Source organism: Protopterus annectens, chromosome 15.part0 (genome assembly GCF_019279795.1).
Source record: "Protopterus annectens isolate FY-2018-M chromosome 15.part0, PAN1.0, whole genome shotgun sequence".
NCBI lineage: Eukaryota > Metazoa > Chordata > Ceratodontiformes > Protopteridae > Protopterus > Protopterus annectens.
In genome coordinates, this window is record NC_056749.1 from 617,109,993 (window position 1) to 617,131,237 (window position 21,245).

The 21,245-nt window shown below is 38.3% G+C and overlaps 1 long non-coding RNA gene across 1 annotated transcript in view; it reads left to right on the plus strand.

Moving 5' to 3' along the window:
- The window catches only part of LOC122789956, a 1,068,191-nt gene that overhangs the window by 97,028 nt on the left and 949,918 nt on the right, over window positions 1–21,245 (plus strand). The gene's annotated exons all lie outside the window — the stretch shown is intronic.

Here is a 21,245-nt window from a genome sequence, read left to right on the forward strand (position 1 = left end):
TAAATGTGCATTGGTAGGACACCAAACCTTTTCACAGATGCATCACCATTTTTATCTGAACAAAGGCAGGACAAATCAAAGACATCCATTGCTCAGTCCTGTTCCCTGGAGCCCATTATGTTATTTCCTTTCACTCAGAAAGACAGACCTGGCTGCATTATATCAGATTACGTAATAAAGGTATGGCGGTAGCATTGTTACCTCACAGCAAGAGGTTCTCCAGTTCGATTCTCGGCTGGGCTTGGGAGTGCCTTCTGTGTGGAGTCTGCATGTCCTCCCCGTGGTTGGGTAACAATCGAAAGACATGAGTGTGTAAATGGGCATGCCTTCGTTGAAGTTTGGGCGTTGAGCTGGCACTTCAGAGTTTCGTAAAAATCTGCTGCCAATCATTAGCGGACCAGAGTTCCACTGTGGCGACCCCTTACCGGGAAAAGCCTAAAGACAAACAACAACAACGTAAGAAAAATAAGTCACTGCACTTTGCCCCCCCCTCCCCATTTGCAAGTTTCTGACGTGCAGTGCATTCACATAGTAAGGGCTACTGCCTTTCTATATAAAACTCATTAAATCACTTTAATTACATGAGAACAATATACATACAAGTACACAGTCTACTGTATTTTAATGTCTGCTTTCTTTTCATACTTCTAATCAGCTTCTGTATTGAACTAGACTATAATTAGGTTTTGTGACCTGACAGCAGATGAGATGTTAGAAATTATATTTTATATTCAAACAGTAGATTCACACATTTCCTTCCCTTCATCTTCTTTTACATTTACAAGAGGAAATGTCACAACTTTTGCATATTTTGCAGACAAGATATGCTGCAAGTAGGAAATAAGAATAAATAAATTACATCTCTAAATCAATTTCCTGATCTGGGCACTCTCTGGCACCATGATATAAAACAAAGTCATCACAGTGATTTATAATAAAATTAACTGGACTGCATTTTAAAAATCCATGTGTATTAATGATTGTGCTTTCTGCTTTACCATTGTCCTGCCATCAGAATAATAACTCAGGAAAGCAACCCATTTACCATGGGTAACTAATCAAACGCATGCTGTTTCAAACAAATAGCTTTAGCCTGGGCTACTCTAAAATATCCTCACTCACCCTTTTATATCTCCTTATTCAGTAAGTTAAAAAGTACATTAGAAGGGTAAAACATTGCTAATGTCTAACTGACACAGCATGGCATGTGGAGATACAAAAAGGGAAGGAAATAAAATAATCTAGAAGGACATTATGTAACATATAACACCACAGTCCTTTGCTGAAGATCTTGCAAAAGAATTCTGCAGCTCATTACATACTTCTCTTATTAGTGTGCTCAGCCATCACCTTTAGAATTGATCTTCTGTTTCCTTTTGCCAAAGATGCGTAAAGAGCCGTGTAAGGTAACCGGATCTTTCCTTTATTGTGATTCTACTGATTCTTCAGGCTCCTATCCATTTCTTATTAAACTGTGTAGAAAATAATTACCCCACAAGTTCACCATCTATTTAGCCTGTCTATCATTCAACATTGCTTTCTTTCTCTTTGAAAAAAAAATGTCACCATTCATACTTACAAATGTATAAAAGACAGTAACCTCTTGAAAAAATATACCTATATGTTTTTTTCACATCTTTTTACTTTATTTGAGAGAGCTGTATGAAATCAAATTACTGAGTTCCTCTAAAAATACAACATACTAACCCACCATCAACATGAATATGCAAAACAAAAGCACCCAGTCTGCTCTAATCATTGACCTTCCTAAGGCTTTTAACAGCACAAACCACAATATTTTACCAATATTGCTATCAGTCATCAGAATTACTTCTCCTCTAGCTTTTTTTTTTTTTTTTTTAATGTTGTAGGTTTACTGATTGATCTAACAGCACATTACCATCCAACCATTCTCAACCTCTTTACCCCATTTTTGCACATGGGGTCAGGGTGTCACTTAAACAGCAATGATCATTTCAACCCAAGGTTTACACCATTGGGTGGCCAGCCCTGCCACGGTAGTTCATTCATACCACACACTTGCACACACCCCTCAGAACTATGGCCAATTTAGAGTGTCCAATCCACCTACTGCATGTCTTTGGAATGTGGGAGGAAACCAGACCACCCAGAGAAAAGCTAGGCGACCACACAGAAGACATACAGACTGCTCAAGGAAGGCTCCCCAGCTGAGAATCAAACTGGATAATCTCTTGCTGGGAGGTGACAATGCTAACTGCTGTGCCACCACTAACAGCACATTACTATCCCCTCTAAAAATATAACTGCAGGTGTGCCTTGAGGATTTATTCTGGACACTGTTCTTTTTCAGCATCATTATTAACTACATTCTTCCAGACCTTCAAAATTGTCTTGATGCAGGTGATATAATTTTATTTTGTTACAGCCTCCAATCAAAAAATAATTCCCACAAATTATTTTAAATAAACTCCACTAAGTAATACAAATGCTGCCCTGAATAATAAAATAACTTAATATTCTTCAGCACACTGCAGAAACTTAAATCTTACCTGACATTTCAGTTCTGTTTATATGCAATACTCAAAACCTTGAGTATGCACTTTCCATGAAATACTTCAACCTATGTAATGCTATCTTTTATTTACTACCTCCTTAGACATTATTAACATGAATCAAAAATAGTCCAGTTTTGTGTAACTGCCATGCAATTTCACATATCCTTACACACCCGAAGGGAGAACAGCAATTGTCGCAAAGATTTCCCAGCCGCATTTATTGTATGATTGTCCATTCTTACCCGTGCCTCCAAATATGTTAATACAGTGAAGAATGCTGGTGAATGCTTCAACATATTAAAGAAGATGCAAAATAAATCAAACCCACTGGAACAAGCATGCCTGCGCTTATTAAAAAATGTCTTCAACTTTTAAAGTCATTAAATACCTTAGTCATAATCATAACTTGATATTAACTAATAAAACATAAACTCTGAAATTCCTTTTAATGTTACAACACACTTAACATTTATAAACCAATTTAAATAAGGTGTCTGTCCTGCATTCAATTTAAGTTGCCGATCACATTCCCTTTCTTTTAACAAAGTATTATAAGTCACACCCAGTGACACCTGAAATGAATATATCAAAAATAAATAAAAAAAAAAATAAAACCGTAACGTTTTAAATTTTTTAGCATCCTTGTAAAAGTTTCTATAAGGCATCCTTTTCATTTCTTCTTCCTATGGCATAAATTTGTTCTAGTATCCATTGGAGCAGACTGATTGTTTCCCTACACAGAATCTGTCCTAGCTTACACAAGTAGCCACATAAACAACAAAAGTAGTATTGCAATAAGATGCACACCTGGGACCTAATGCTTGGTACATATGACTTAACATGGGGTTTGGGGTTGCATTAACAGTTAAGGTGATTACCTCACAGACATAAAGTACAGGGTTTGATTCTCACCTCTGAGGGAAATCTGTTATGCTTAAAATGACAATTTGCCTACTGCTTCCCTATGAAGCGATAAACCTATAAGAACTATAAAGGTCCTTCATCTGAATGTTCCCTTTATATGTAGTACTGTTTCCACCACATTATATGACTCATGTTTCAAAAGAAAAAATTAAATTGTTTCTATTACTGCCAACAAAAGTGATTTATAGCTTATCTAAACAATTCTGCATTGATTGTGATTTATTGTTCGGTAGCGCTTGGTAAGAGAACTTTTTATTTGAATGTATATTTCATTTTTTACCACTGTTTTTCACTGTTTGTAGGAAGGAGCAGATAGCCTGCAGACAATCCTGAGCTAATCCAAACAATCCCATCTTGGTTTGTGATTTATTGATCTTTACTTTTAAAAAACAGGTGCAACTGCAAGCAAGGGTATAAAGGAATTCCAGCTTTTGTGTGACTTTCACAACTTGTAAAGTCAGAGCAGCAACTTGACTTTACTTACTTTAGTATTTAGTTGTGTATTGCTTGTGTGATTTTCTTCTTAGAATTTGATTTAAGTTCTCTTTGAATTCTGCGGAACTTTTCTTACATGTGTTAATGACTAGACTGATAAATAATTGTAGGCAAAAAACAAATGGAACACATTTAGGAAAGGATGTGTCTACTGTCTTTAAGGATCACTCAACCCCTATGAAACAAGATAATGTCTCTGACAACTTTAACATTCTGGATACAAATATTCATCAATCTGAGGGTTCAGAGCATGTACAAGGAAATAAAAAAGAAAGGAAAGAAGTTCATAAGTTAGACAAATAAAATTATAATCTGTAAAGTATAGAGAATGCATACTAAAAAGGACACTTTGTTATATAACTCACATATTGTAGGGGATGATAATATTTTTCTATCAAAACACCTTTAGTCTACAGAAAAAGGCATCATTTTCCAAAAGAAAAGGTATAAAAAAGGGGCAAGGAGCAGGTGAACATGAAATCAAAACTGAATATAAAAGGATTGAAGATTACTCTGAGAAAAAAAAATGCTGAAAACATGGCTCAAGTTATGGATGTAAAAAGCCAGGTGGATGAGAATTATATTTTTGCAAATATAATAAGCAATAAAAAACAGTGAGATTAATAAGACTAATGGTGATCATTTTTGTAACAACTGACAGAGTATAAATTACTAAATAAGAAGCTGAAGATTCTTCATATCTGGTCATAAAAGGTATAATTGTAATTGGAGATTCAGTTATTAGTGGAACTGTTAGATTTGCAGAGAAGATAACTGACATTGAATAATGTTATGCTTGCCAGGAACAAAAATAGAACACTTTAATGTAAGGAAGTACAGATCTGTTTTTATTCATGTTGATACAAAAGATCTTGTCCACAAGGACTCTCTGCTGGTAGGGAGCTTACAGCCCGCTTAGATTGCATAGTGTGCACAGGTGTTGGGATGTATTTTTCACAAGTCACATATAGAAAGGAGAGTCATGAAAGGAGAGTCATGTCACTGTGAATGAAAAGATTTTTTGGGTAGATTACATGAACAAAAATGTCCCATTTTAAAACATGGAAATGTATAGAGCATTTTACTTTATATGCTGACTGTTCAAGCAGGGATTTGGTATATCTTGCTAGATACAGAAAATGTCCTGCATTTTATGTTAGGAAGACCAACTGCTTTCTCAAGAAAGAATATGTGAACATGTCAGTGAGATCCATAGGGGGTAATTGAAAATTCACTAGGTAAGAATATTAGCAGTACCACTACAGATCATGTCCTTTGCCTTTCAGGTTATACATTTAATGAGTTTTGATAGATGTTTGGGTGACATCAGGAATAAGACAGAGCAGATAGATGTGCTTTGGATCATTACCTTGTAGTCTGATAGAGGCCATGGGGTAAATGAGTGTGTGTCTTCAAAGCCTCTTTTGGTTTCCAGGAGTTTGCATGGGTAATTCCAGTTAAGTTATACAGCTTAACTGGATGTTTAAATCCATTGTGTGTAGCAGTTATTTCATGATCTGATGAAGCATCAGTATGTAGTTATAAAAGCGCTTACCTTGATTGATATGCATTTCTCTTTCTTTTTATATGGTATTCTAAGTTTGGATTAAATGATTTCTATCCCGCACAGTAAGGCCGTGTTCCAGGCTGCTGCTTTTGCTGGTTTTGGAGTGTAGAGATCACCAATGGCAAGTGCAGATGACCTTGAGGAATTCTTACATTTCTACCCTGAAACACAAGAAGGAAGAATAATAGTGGCTGGAGACTTAAATTTACAAGAAACAGACAGGAATAGTATTGATTCAACAGCATTAGCAAGCAAATTATTCACAACGTATGTTCAGGAACAACATTTGCTTCAGATTATAAAAAGAAAAAAAAAAAAACTACCAAGGAACAGAACACACTACACATGTTTTTGTGTTCCTAAAGAAACTCCTGTTACTTCATGTGCTTGAAATATTTGTTGGTAAGTAATCACATCTACTAAAATATACAGTCATAGTTAAAATATGTCCGACTTTAGATTCCTTTTATTCTCATTTAAATTACCTCTGTCATCACTGACTGTACATCACCCAGGTGGAGAGGCTACAATTATTCATTAAAAGTAATTCTCATTATCAGGATGCCTGTGAGCATTCTTAACTTCTCAGTCTGTGCCTAGATAGTTGGAGAGCCTGCATCAAAGACTAAACACGATTGATGCCGAGAATTGTATAAATCGTGAGTTTCGTGAAGCAAAACACACAACTGTTATTGAAAATAAGTAAACCTTCCAGTCCTTGTGGACTAACTAATGCTAACGTGGAATCTACTCTACAAAGCTCAGCTATTCGTGATGGTGTTGCATCTAATCTTAACATGAGTCCTATGGAATGGAGGAGGGGTGAGGATGGATGATGGATTGCAAACAAAACTAGTACTTCAGCCAGCCCAGCATAAAATCTAAATACTTCATTCAAAGCATTCAACGAGATACTACTGCTAAACAATTCTATTACTTCAGATATACAATTCAACAGATACAGGTTTGAATATGAAAGAACTTTTGACAGTATTGATGACCATATGTCTAAGTTATTTCAACAAAAAAAAAAAAACTGGGAGGGAGGAAGAAGCATGTATAGAGCGTGTGTGGCTTATCTAGCCACCAAAGGGTTGGGAGGAGAAAGCGGTTGTTGTTTCAGGGTTCTTCTACCACCAATTCTGTTAATAATGTTGTGTAACAACCTTTTGAGTCTATGACACTGGCAATACAGGTATGGTCGAATAATTGTGTCAGAGATTAAGGAGCAGTATAATAATTTCCACCAAGGAACAATTCTACAACATGAAAACCAGCTCAGCTCAGCTCCTCCTGTTCTCCACTTGTCAATACCAACAGAGATTTATACCGGTGGTGGGCCAAACTAGGAATATACCTGTCAGTTTCACCCACACTCCAGATAAAGGGGGGTGACTGACGGTGATGATTCCATTATGATCATGATGACTTAAATGGTGGTTGTTGTCATTTGGACATGACATTGCACAACAGTCTTGATCTCAGTATGTTGAACTACCATTCCATTGAACAACACAACCAGTTTTTCTCTCTTGCAGGTATCATCAAAAAAAATGACTGACTTGACTTCTGTATAACTTCAGTGATGTTCATTTTGATAACGAGATGCTTTCATTGCTCCCAGTACTTTTAATCCCCCTTACATCCTGTGCTAGAGATGTTTGAGGGTGTTTGTGAACCAGATCTGAGGCATATGGCCAACAACAACACCGCTCACATTATATTAACTATTAACATAGTAAATGATGAGAGATCTCCTCATCAATTTCTAGGCACTCAAGATCTAAGGTGTAAACCAGATAAGGGAGGAGGTGATTGTGTTTGTTCTAGATCTGAAGTCAATTGTGCTGCATAGTTAATTATGATACCACTGAGGACTTGGACTTTGAGATTGAAAACAAGACACAACACACATGATTTAATTACATTATACAGTAGTATACCCCAGGATATAGCTTTAATGGGGGTTACTGATGAAGAAACATAAAATGCCCCCCCAGAAGTGAGATGGATTTGGTGACAACAGGGATTTGTTGTTGTTGTCTTGTTAACTTTTTTTACATTTCGTAATCTTCTTGATCACATTGTATGATGACTTCTGCAAGGTGTTTAAACCCTAGGAGGATGTTGTATGCAGCAAGGGTTATCCTTTTTTTTTGATGAGCTGATTCAGAAGGAACTGACAAACGTTGACATATAGGTTGTATATGTTTGTTACCTGTAGTGTTACACTGTGCCTAGATAATGGCCCTTCCATTAAGTTTTTGTCCTAGGACATCTTGAAAAGAGACTCCACCAATTCTATGGAATGAAAGGGCTGGGGTACAATATAGGGTGACTCAAAAAACAGAAGGTGGTGATGGGGTGACTTCCAGTTAAAATGAAAAACAATTGCTGCATGCAATTGCGTAGCAAGTTTAGGAATATGGTGGCCGTTTTATACTTTAATCTTTCCAAGATAAACTTTCCTTGTGCAACTCCATCTAACACTTTTTGTTAATGATCATTATCTATTTTCTTGTTATGCAGTCATATCTACATATCATCCAGGTAGATAAACATTACTTTCATATTTTCAGATAACAACTTTACAGTTTTTGTAAACTATTTCAGGAGAAGGGCATTTGACAGTTGGCTCATGAACTGATAGCTATCACAACGTTTCTTAAAAGTCGTCTTCTTCTTCTTTCGGCTTTTTCCCGGTTAGGGGTCGCCACAGCAGATCACCTGTCCACTCATGATTTACAGTGGAGTTTTACAGTGTCGAGTTGCCAGCCCAGTGCCCAACCTTCCACAGAAGGCACAAACACACACACACACACACACACACACACACACACACACACACACACACACACACACACACACACACAGAGCTCCTTATTAGTTCAGACAGTTCTACTCTCTTCATGGCTATACAGATTAAGCTCACTATATGCCACCTATGATCTTGAGGTTTATTCAGATGAAGACTAGGATATGCTGTTTGACCTTGTCTTTGAACTTGCAGAGCACAACAGTTTGAACAATTGTCCATAATGTATCATCAAAGAAGGATGCATTAAATGGCAATCACAAAGCTTTCCCAGTAAGCATTTATCAAGCTGTTAATTTAATCTGGAACAAATCAGCAGTGAAGCAAGAAGGCAATCTGCAAGAAGCTGTGTATGAGACGCTGTTGTCCAGAAATGAAAATTTAAACTCTGTTTGCGAAACTACTTTTTTGAAAGAGATGGACGATATCTGTCTGTGTACAAAGTTTAAAAGACAGAGACTTGTAAGATCTGACTTGCTTTGGAAGCCAATTAATGAAAGTAATGAGGTAAATTGCTTTGGAAACCAGTTGGAGATTGTAACGAATTATTGAACTGTACTCTGAAAATGTTGTTTGCACTGACTGGCTGCTGTGAATCTCAGTCTGTGACAAAGCATTTGCACAACTGAAATTTTTGTTATAATGTTGCTCCACAGGCTGCAAGAAAACGTGATATTTTATTATGCTGACAAATCTTTGTTTAGCAGTTGCAATGCTGTCGCCAATGGCATTTTTTGCTACTTACAAGACTAACCAAACTAGTTCATCAGTTCTAACTAGACCTCATTCTAACAACTTCTACTTAACTGTAAGTGCTTTTCGAAGTTAACATGGATAACCATTCTCTAACATTTTATATATATATATATATATGCACACACACATTCATATATATACATATTGTATAGATAGATACAGATGTATGTAGATACAGACAGATATGTGTAGAGACATAGTCAAAGAACTTTCTTTTCTTTCTAGCGTTTTGAGTTGGTCTGAATATCTTTCCAAGGGATGCTTAAAATCACACTCCTTGGGCAGTCACTTCAAAAACATCAATATCTTATTTTTCTAGTAATTTTTTATAAGTGTTTGTAATCTCTTGTCTCCATTTATAAACAGAAATTTGTATGACTGGGACAACTTTCAAACCCATATGTTAAGAACAAACTGTGACCTCTTAACTATTATTCATGAGGTTATAGAGTTTACCAAAGCTACCCAACTATAATTGTCACACAATCACCAGTGAATCTTTTATATGTGGATAGGACATATAAAAGTCAACAAATAAAATGGTGGCACTCCAGATTTGAACCCCAGACAGTATTCTTATCACTGAGCTCTTGTGCTAGAGAATGACGGTTTATGTGGAGGGAGCTATGTTATGAAACAAGTTTAATTAAGGAGGAGAAGAGAGAGAAGTGAATTTAGTGTATGGAGTGGTACACCCTAGCAGTAAAACCAGCTCTGGTGTAACATTACAGGAAAATATAAAATCCTGGTTATTCTCGCTCAGGGACACTGCCTAGTTCCTTAAAATGACAGATAAGTATTCGATGAAGTCATTATACCATTAAAACGAATATTACTAGTTCCATTTAACAAAATTAGATAAAAGACCACATCAATCCTGAGAGTAGTCATTTTTACTAGTTTTACTAAATCTTTACATTTTAGTATCTCCTTGTGGATTTTGAAGTAGGTGTTTTTTTTCTTGAATGGTCAACCAGCATCAACTGCACAAGAATATTAAATCTCAAGATGGCAATGGTCTCACATTTCACAGGACCATTCTAATTTACAGGCATAGCTAACATTAATTGTAAATGCTAGTTATATCCCATTGGTTAATTATGTTGTGCTATACAAACTGATACAACAAAGAAAGACAATACACATAATTAGAAGTGCCATAATTCAGTCAGTCATCAGGGTAGAGTTCATCGGGCTGTATTATTTTTTATGTAAAGCTAGTTTATTGAAAAAAATATCCATTTGATTAAACTGAATACTAATTCAGTTTAATCAAATGGATTTTTTTTCAATGTATCAAGAGTTTATTTTTTCTAAAAGTTAGAAATAATGTAATTTATTCTTAAGAAAACTTGAATATCATCTTTCTGACTTTAGCAGTCCTCTTGAAGTCTACTGTAATAAAAAGTGGAGCTGTCCTCCCCAAATAGCCAATATAAATGTTTTTATTGGATCTACTTATAGGTTCATAGGTTGGTACTAGACTATCAGCCGTAGGGCCTATATAATCCTAGCCATAACAATTCACTGGATATTTCTTCCCACAATATTTACTTCCCTGGACCCCTGTCTAGCAGGGCAACTGATATTTCCCATCCAATTGTCAAGGTTCCTTTTGAAAAGGGTCAAGGAGGCACTCTGCTTGACATGTCTGGGGCAGTCTATTCCAGAGTATGGGGAGTCTCTGGGTCAGGAACTTCTCTCTCCAGCATGTTTTGTGATGACAAGGTTTAGATCCCTGGAGCGTGTGGCTCTGAGAGATTGGGATTTCTTTAAGTGGAGTGTGTCCAACAGCTCAAGGTTTGATATGGCATTGTATGTTAAGTAGAGATCACCTCTGAGTAGATAATATGCCACAGAATATAGCTGAAGTTTTTTTAGACAGTCAGCATAGGGCATCCACTTTAGGCCTGTGATTCTCTTAGTGAGGTATTTCTGCGGCCTTTCCAGCTGTTGCAGATGTCTTGTGAGGTACATACCAAATGGGGCACTGTACTCTATAATGGGTCTAATGAGGGATGAATACAGTGGGAAAATGACCTCCTTTTTTCTGGATTAAAAGCCCTTAGTGATGAGGTGTGCTACATAGAAGGATTTCCTGACTGTTGTGGTGATGTGGTTATCTAAGGAGAGACCACTGTCCACCTGTGTCCCTAAGCTTCTCATCACACTTTTGGTGTTTACTGTACTACCACCTGTGTGGTAATTCATGGGTACATGGTTTTTCCCAAAGGGGATAACTATACATTTCTTGGCATTAAGCTTGAGCCCATGGCAATAGCACCAAGCATCTGCATCTGTAAGGCCCTTTTGTAGAATATCCACATCATTTGGGGATTCATTAATGGCTTCCAGTTTGCAGTCATCTGCGAACTTTGTTAGCCAGAGTCCCTTAGTGTTGGCCTGTACTTCAGAGAAGTAGATGCCAAACAAGAGCGGTCCCAGGACTGAACCCTGAGGTACTCCACTTGTCACTTGTCTGGAGCTGGATTTGTAGTCAGCTACTTTTACAGTCTGGGTTCTGTCAGTAAGCCAGTTGGCAACCCATTGAATGACATAGGGATTTATGCCCAGCTTAGTAAGTTTATCTATGATTCCAGAGTGGGGAATGGTGTCGAAGGCCTTGGCAAGATCCAGATAGGCTGTGTGGACCGCCTTACCCTCGTCCACAGCTCTGGAGACTGATTTGAAGAAGTCAATCAGGTTCAAGAGATAAGATTGGCCCTTCACAAACCCAAACTGGATGGGGTCCAGTGTTTGAAGGTTGCCAATGTCTTTGTTTATAAGTTCCATGATAATGCATTCTATGCCCTTACAGATCAGGCTCATCAGACTGATGGGACGGTAGTTCCTGGGATCCAAGGTGGATTCCCCCCTTGTGGTGTGGGATAACTGTAGCTGTGCGTCACTCGGTGGGCATGAAGACTGAGGTGAGGTTATGATTAAACATGACAGGTGAGGTGCCTGTTCATTTTGTAGTTCATGTTGTACATAGCCTGGGATGTCATCTGGTCCCATGGATGCTGTATTCTTAGCTTTGGAGAGTGCAGTTTCTACCTGTATGGCCATGATTACCAGGATTTGGCAATCTTTTGGTATTGAGATGGGCCCTTTAGGGGATGATAGGGGGGGGTGAAGTCGCCGCTAAATCGATCTGCAGGATATTGGCTATATCCTTGGGATCAGTATATTTAATGCCATTCTGTTGTAGCTCAGAGCAGATCTGAGCATTGTCATTTAGATTCTTGACATAACTATAGAATGCCTTGTGGTTGTCTTTGGACTCTTTGGCAATTTTATTTTCATAACTAGCTTTGGAGGATTTTATGAGGGATCTCACCTTTTTACTGAGGCTGGTAATTGAGTTTTTTGCACCCTGGGATTTTCCTCTTTTCTGCAAAAGTTTCTTCTTTTTGCTGTATAGCTTGTTTATGGCAGGGGACCACCAGATTGGCTTCCTTTTTTTGGAGGAGAGCATCCTGGTTCTATTTGGGATGGCACGATTCATTCACGAGTTGTTGTGCTCGTACAGTGCCACAGTGTAGGATTCAGCAGTCAGACTTCCAGCTCCCATCTGCATGGGTGTCATGAAGTTTGTCACTTCTGACCAGACTAGCATGAAGTTGGCTTTTGAGAAGTTTTTGCAGAAGTTTCCTTACTGGGTGGGGGTGGGGGGTGGGGGGGGATGTGGATATCAAGGGCGATTAGCTTATGGTCAGTCTTGACCAATGAGGGGGGTGACCACTGGTGTGGAGCATCTATCTCCCATGTTGGTAATGACCAGGTCTAGGATATTGGAGCCCCTGGTGCAACAATGGATTAGCTGACCCAGGGCATTGGAATTTATGAATTCCAAGAACCGTTCTGAAAAGGTGTTGGTACCCGAGTAGTTTTCCCAGTTAATGGCAGGGTAGTGGAAATCACCCAGTGTTAGGGTGTTTGGTTGTATCTTAATATTTTCCAGTATGTTTAGAAAGGTGTAGTGAGAATCTTGGGGCATGGTGGAAGATCTGTAGTAAGCTACAATTTGGATTGCAGTCTTACCTAGTGTTAGTCGCACCTGGAGAATTTCAGATGCATTGTGTTGGGCAACTAGCCTGGAGGTATGAATATCCTTGGTGAATATGGACACTCCTCCACCTTTAGTGTTTTAGTATTGGTTTGGTGGCCAAAAAGTGTGGCAAGAGTTGTAGCCTGGTATTGCAGGGGTGCACTCTGGAGCCTTGAACCAGGTCTCAGTTACTGCACAGATATCGATGTTCTCTATTTTTAGGAGTGCCTTGAGAGAGTGTGTTTTGAGGTTTAGACTTCTAGCATTGAGTATCATGTTCAGATTTTGCATGCTTTTATCTGTTATGGTGGTGGTTTTGTCCTTTGAACCTTGCCTAAAAAGGCACTATAGGGGTGGCAAGTGCTTTAGCCAGTAACCTGAATCCCAGGGGTGACAGGTGCAGACCATCTCTGGCAAAGCATTGTGGTTTGTTGATCATGTCATCCCAGGCAGACATACTGGATCCCCTTTGAATGACACCAGAAGCTTATCCAATTGTTGAAGTCCATCATTTTGTCTTTATACTGTGGTATCATTCTGGTTGATGGCAGGATACTACTCAGGGCTAAGGTCATACCTACTTGGGCCACATGGTCCGAGAGCTCTTCCATGTGTCTTTTCATATAGTCCAGGGAGGTACGTCTCAAGTCATACACTCCAACATGGACAATGACAGAGTCATATTTGTATTTGTTGTGGAGTGACTTGAGTGCATGTGATATGTGGCAGATCCTGGCACACAACAGGCAGCTGACTGTAATTTTCTCCTTGTTCAGCCTGGTGAGTGGGACATCAGTGTGCCTGACTGTAGAGTCACCTATGACTAAAGGGTTGGGTACGTTGTCTTGCCTTAGGGTCCGTTGTTGGGTGGCATACTGATGTTGTGAGGTATGTGTCACTTTGGTTGTGACTGGTGTTTGCATTTCAGCTTCAGAGGTCCTTGTTGCTTAGGGAGGTTAATGATAAGGGCCTCCACATATGTGGGTTTAGTGTTGCTATGTGTGGGTGTTGATGGTGTAGGTTGTGAAGGGCTATGTGTTGCTTGAGGTGTAGTGCAGGTGTTGACCTTCTCCTCTTGACTGTTTAGCACAATCTTGGCTGGAGAGAGCTTTGCTTCCAGTTTGGCTATGCAAGTGCATCTCTCACAGGTTGTAGTGTTGGGTGGTAGGAGGAGATGGTTGTCTGTGTACATGAGGCAGTTGCTTCATTGTCCCAGTATGCCCAGGTTCACCAGGTGGACAGGAGAAATCACCAGAAACTGACACTAGAATATGCCTGTTTAGGTGCTTTAGTTGTTTTCCCTTACCTTTGCAATGTACTTTGCAGTTATAAGCTGTTTAGTGCCTACAATTAATTTCTCCTTTTAACAAGGAGAGTTGAGTGCTTGTATCAGTTTAAGGCTTCCTAGTGCTTTCCAGCAGGTTCTAGAGCAAGTGCTGGTCACGGGTTCAGATTTTAGTGCAAAACCAGCTAGTTCTAAGGGAAAAGTTGAAGAGCAGACTTTCTGGCACCTAGAATAGTTTAACCATAGCCCTGCGGTGGTGCACAATGCAAAAAACATGCAAACACATGTGCTTTTAAGCCAGAAAGTTGAAAGGGATAGAAAGCCCAAAATTGCTTATAAAATTACAATTTCATAGCTGGAAACCACTCCTCTAGTGTTAGATAGGCAGTACAATGCTCACCACTCCCACTGGTAAGCAGTATCACTTCAGTATTGTTATGGGGTATGCAATTGAAAAGGCTGGAAGTTTTAGAAATTCATTAGGGAGTTTGTCTGCCACTGTGCAGCATGGTTTGAGTTTGTACAAGAGAGTTTTTATGTACTTAGTTTGTATGGGTGAGAAGGAGAAGGGGCTGCGATTGTTAATGGCTGGAGTGGGGACAGTAAGTTGCTGGCTTGGTTGGTTGTCAAGAAAGGAGGTGACAATGCTAATGAAGTGGTTGTTAAATCGTGTTGAGATAGGGGCTAGGTTGTTTGAGGTAACAGGAGGGGGAATAGAAGTACTCCCTGGATTTAGGAGCTGGTTGATGGAAAGTCAGAATTTTTGAGGAGGGTTTAGGTTTTTTTGCTGACAGAATAGAAAGTATACTTGTCCAGGGGCGGCCCGTGCTATTGGACTGCCGGACTGCAGCCCCCTCAACTTCAAACTAAAAAAGAAAAAGAAATAAATAGAAAAAAATATTTTAAAATTTCGTGGACTTCGCGCATGCGCACTAGTCCAGACTACTGCTGAGACAGTCTGGAGCATGGAGCATGCAGAGATTGTCTCAGCAGCAGTCCTGATTGTGAAACATGGACTGGAGCGCTCCCACAAGTCTATGCAGTTTTAAACTGCATAGACTGTCTGGGAACTCACTGGGGAAATGCGTCGGGGTCGAACTGCGATGTCAGCAGTCAGGAGTTCGTCGGGGGAAGGATCTCGGGTCTGGATTGGAGTTTGCTGCAGGGGAAGATCTCATGATGGGGAGGGTCAGATTTGCGCTGGTTTTCAGCTGCAGTCTCGTCAGGGGAAGATGCGTTTCATAGGATTTACTGGATTTATGGTGGTTTTGCGGACAGGGATTTACTGGATTTATGGTGGCTTTACTACAGGACCAGGTAAGTAGACAGGGATTTGGATGTACATGGGTGTGTGTGTGTGTGTGTGTGTGTGTGTGTGTGTGTGTGTGTGTGTGTGTGTGTGTGTGTGTGAGAAAATGCCCCAGGTGCAATATACTGGTGGTTAGACTCATGGTGGTATGGTAGGGAATACCTCAGGCTTGAACCCTGTACCTTGTATGCAGGTGTTAAAGACCTGAATTCCCTACCCACCACCATTTGTAAGAAAATTGCAGATTTTTGTCTCGTATTTCATCTGATCTATTCCTCATAATATCTGTGGTTTGTAAATATTGCAATGCTTGATATTTGATGGTGCAGTGGTAGCATTGTTGCCTCACAGCTGCAGGTTTTTGGGTTTGATTCTTGGCTGGGGTGCCTTCTTTGTGGGGGGGTATCTTCTCCCTGTGTTTGTGTGGGTTTGTTTTTGTGTCCTCCCATGTTACAAAGACATGTCTGCATTATTTCTTCCTGGGCCTCTGCTGAGAATTGTTTTTTTAGTTCCAAGTCAGACTGTCCTGATTAACAAATGTTAAATAAAATTGACAGGCATTTGAATTTCAGACTTCAGATTTCTGAATGTTTACTTCCTTGCATATTTGATGGTGCAGTGGCAGTATTGTTGCCTCACAGCTATAGGTTTTCTGGTTTGATTCTTGGCTGGGGTGCCTTCTGTGTGGAGTCTGCATCTTATCCCTGTGTTTGTGTGGATTTGCTCTGGTGTCCTGCCATTTTACAAAGACATGTGTCTACAGTATTTCTCCCTGGGCCTCTGCTGAAAATTGTTTTTGTTCCATCAGAAGTAAAATTGACAGGCATTTGAATTTCAGACTTCATATTCTTCAGAAAATACATAGTAAAACCACTTTTTATTCTAGCAATAAATATATAGTAACACAACCTTTTATTATAGCATTTTTTTAAGTTTATAAGATGGGTATTTGAAATTTGTCCTTATTTTTGGGACTGTAATACCCTGTTAGTGGCTTTGTCCAGGTTTTTTTGTGCTAAGGTTGACAGCTATGGCAAGAACTGAATTCACTGAATATGTTTGAGGGCTGTATTCCCTCATTACTGGGTTTGTCCAGGTGTTTTGTGCTAAGAGGTTGACAGCTATGGTGAGAACTGAATTCATTAAATATAGCCATTTAAGTTTCAGTCTTCCTCTCTTTCACAAAGCAGCTGATTTGTTGTAGTGGTATGTTGCTCTTCACTGTTTTGCACAGGGACCTTGGCAGTAAAATGTATGGTTCTAGCAACTTTCCAAGATTATACAAGCAATGTTTGTGTCCCTGGTTTTTGGGCTTTTGACCCACCCCCCAATACATTTTGGCTTTTTCCAGTTTTCTTGTGCTGCGAAGTTGAGTATTGAGTATATTTTACAAGGAGCTGAGAGCTGAAGGGGAACAGAAGTTTAGTGTTGCTTAAGTGAAGTTGGTTTGCCTTGTTAATAGCACAACACGTTGTGTACTTGCTTTTGATGCAGAAGGCTGTGGGTTCTACTCTCACAAGGGGTGGATGCTGAAATATTGAGAATGTTCTCCTTGGTGAAGATATTAACTATGAGTCCGTTATCAGTTTGCCATCCATTTCCTCTTGCAATATTACTAGCGTATCATTTTTTAATGTAATATAGGCAATTTATTCCTGAGGGGCAACAGACACTTTATTTTTCGATGAAACCATGAAATATAAAGGTGTTTGCTAGCAGCAACCTCTTCATTAGTTACAGATTTCTTTAATGTGGAATTATTTAGATGACTTTTACTTCTTCAGAGATAGTGCATAGTTACTGATAATGGACTGTAGAATTGTGCATATTTACTGATAATGGTGGACTGTAGAATTGTGCGTATTTACTAATAATGGTGGACTGTGGAAGTCTGAGTAGACTTTTATGATAAATGTTCTGAACTGGGCAGTTTTGCCATTATGGGTGCATGCGTTTTGTTTCATTGCTTACTGGAAAAATGTTCAAAACAAATTTAAAACGCCCTCTAACAACTGTAATATATTGTACAAGGAATATAATTTAGTACAATGAGGAAGGTGTATCAAAGAGCACATGTATGTTTCATATGCAAGGGGCCTATGATTTGAAAACAGCCCAAGATTAATCTTTATCTGCCACTGGCAAAATGTATTTTCTTTGAATGTGGGTTTCAATGCTGTTTCAATGAATGTGAGTTTCAAGGGCAGAGAAGTTTTAATGCTAAGTTTTCATTGTGAGACTGCATTGCTTTGTTTAGTATATGACTTAGTGTTTGTGCTGTAAATTACAAAATAAAACTTTCAAATGAAGTCCAACTCATCATAGAAGTAAAGCAGTATGCACATTAGTGTTTATGGTAAATGGAGTGAAATAGCCAAGTAATGGTTCATTGGAATGAATAGATAGATATAGGTATAAATATATATATATATATATATATATATATATATATATATATATATATATAGATATATATATATATATACACACATATACATAGAAATATTGATCCCCATCAAAAGCTCAAAAAAACTTCAAACTTCAAACTGCAGAGACCATAAGATCGAAGATTTGAAATTTGAATGTTTTGAATGGAGATCACCGTACAGAGCGGAATGGGAAAGTTAAAGTTTTCCCTCACTGTAGTGCGATCTTGGAGTTGATATATTTATTGACCAGGGGGTGTGAGGGGAGCAGGGGGGCTTGCCCAATTACAAAAATGTAAAAAAAAAAAAATGTTTTTGTTTTTAGTTTTTTATTACGTTTTCAAAGTTTCAAAACTTCATTCTTATGGTCTCGGACTTTTGAAGTTCAAATTTTTCAAACATTGAGCTTTTGAAGTATATCTATAAATAAATATATATATATATATATATATATATATATATACATATATATATATATATATATATATATATATCTCAATTGCACTTTACTCAGCTGTTTTTGCTGTATTTGTGTTTTTTTCTTTTTTATTACTTTATTTTGCTTTTGTTGCTTGTTCTTAAAAGTGTTCAATTGCATTTATTTTGCTGCATTTATTACTGGTTTTTAGTAGTCTGATTAAATTGTAACTGTTTTTTTATTTTATTTATTTATTTTACATTTGTTTATTGGGAAAAATCTGACTGGGCAGAGCTGCCCATTTTCAGTGGATTCCCTGGGAGAAAAGCTCCATACAGTAATAGAATAGACAATATGTAAAAAGTAACATTTGCACTATCACACAATAATGCATCGTGTAATACAGGGAATATAAAATTTCAAACAATGGCAACTCTGCACCACACTTTTATATCTACACAAAATTATACATATAGTAAACATAGTGTCAAGACTCTGCACAAATTTATACATATAGTAAAAATATAGTCAAGACTCTACATACAGTAGTGAGTATGTACAATAGATACATTAGTAATCACGCACAGTAAACTGTAAGTGTGTGTAGAACAAATAATGCTAATATGCATTCTGGCTGCTTTTAGGGTCCAGTAGTTCTGTATGAGACAGCTTTGAGATGAATGAGAGGTAGTGGGAGTAGGAGTATTGGTAAGATTTACCCAGGGCTAGAGCAGGAGCAAGTCCATAAGCTGGATAAGTACGACTTAAGAAGGCTCTTAAAGTTAAGTGTGCTGTCTAGTGATCGGATATCTAGAGGAAGTGTATTCCATGTTTTTGCAACAGCACTAGCATAGAGGGAGTCCCCAGAATTATATTTGCTTTTAGAAATTTCAACCAAAGCTCTGTTGGTGCTACTTAGTGGATGATTGCAGGTATAGTGGTGTTGTAGTCCTTGTAGGACTGGGTTTCTTTGGGGTGATAAAGGATTTGGTGGGCTATTATAAGTTGGTTAAAGGTTAACAGGTTTGGTAATACTAGCCAGGATAGCTTTTTAAGTGAATGGCAATGGTGGGATTTGTAGGACGAGCCAGTGGCAAATTTTGCTATTTGTTATAGCAGATAGTTTGTTTAGGTCACCCGCGTATATATTGATTAGTACTGGGGAGGCTTACAGTAGTTTGGAGGAGTTTGCAGTGGTGACTTTACTAGTGGAGGTTAGGTAATTTTTGCATCTATAAAGGGTACCTTTTTATGTGAACTTTTATGATTGTCCAAGCTAGATATTTGTCAGATGTCATATTGTGATTGATGATTACTCCTAATAGTTTAGCTCGTGCAACAGGTGTGATAGGGGTATTGTTGGATGATGCTATTTTAAATAATAGAATAGGGTCAGTAGCGTTAGAGGGATTAGAATTGCATTATTATTTTTTTGAGTGAGATAACCATTTTTCTGTTGATGGAAAGGATTCTTTGGTGATTTGTTGTAATTGTTGGATTGATGGGCAGAGTAGATTAGGGTAGAATCATTGGCATATTGGACCAGGTTGGCATGTAGGGTGGCTTTATGTAGGTTATTGGTGAATATAATGAAGAGAAGGAGTCCAAGGATGGATCCCTGTGGAACATCAAAGTCTACAGGGAGAAGATGGGATAGGGTGTTTTCTCATTTTATGGCATGTTGACGCTTTGAGAGAGAATCTTTGAACCATGATAGTGCAGAGTTGTGTAGTTTGAGTTCCGAGAGTATGGTTAGTAGTTTGCAATAGGAGACTATGTCAAAAGCTTTAGAGAGGTTGAAAAATATGACAGAGACAAAATCATCTCTGTATCATTGTTGATTTACAGTGTTGGTGAAACTGATAAGAAACATTCCAAAGACATGCATCTGGAGCATTTCTCCCCGGGCCTCCGCTGAAAACAGGCTCTGTGGAACCTAGTCGGACTTTCCCGGTCAACAAATGATAAATAAAATAAAATAAATAAAGGTAATGGTACTATGGTTGGGGTGGAATCCATGTTGTGTTTCACCCAGGAGTTTGTCAGTTAGTAAATTGTTTAGTACTTGGGAATGTATGCATTTCTCATGGATTTTTGATAGGGGGATAGTATGGCAGTTGGAGGGTTGTTTGTTAATTCAGTTGAATTGCCACCTTTGTGTATTGGTATATTATGAGAGATTTTCCAGAGGGATGGAATATGTTGTTCAGCTATTGACCTGTTTATTAATATGGAGATGGGATATGAGATTGCTTTGGCTAAAATCTTGAGGTATTCACTTGGGAATCTGTCAGCTGCAAGGGTAGTGGGTTTTAGTTTTGGCAGGTATTTATGTATTGTATTGGTTGGGGCTGGTTGGAGGAAGAAACAGTTTTGTTCAACAGTTGGGGTTTTGAGGTTTGTGTGAGTTGTGGGAGAGCTGTTATTAATCAGATTTTGAATCGGGTTGGTAAAGTTTTAATTTAGTTGAGATGCTGTGTTGCTAGTGGAGGTGTCAATATTAGGGGGAGGGATGGTGGTTTTCCCTGAAGTATTTTATTGATGGCTGCCTAAAATTTTTAGGGTTTGTTTTGTGATTTGCCTGAAAATCAGAGAAGTGGTTTCACTTGTCAGTTCTTATTTGTATTTTTGGACTTGTTTCTTAGTTTGAGGTAGATTTGTA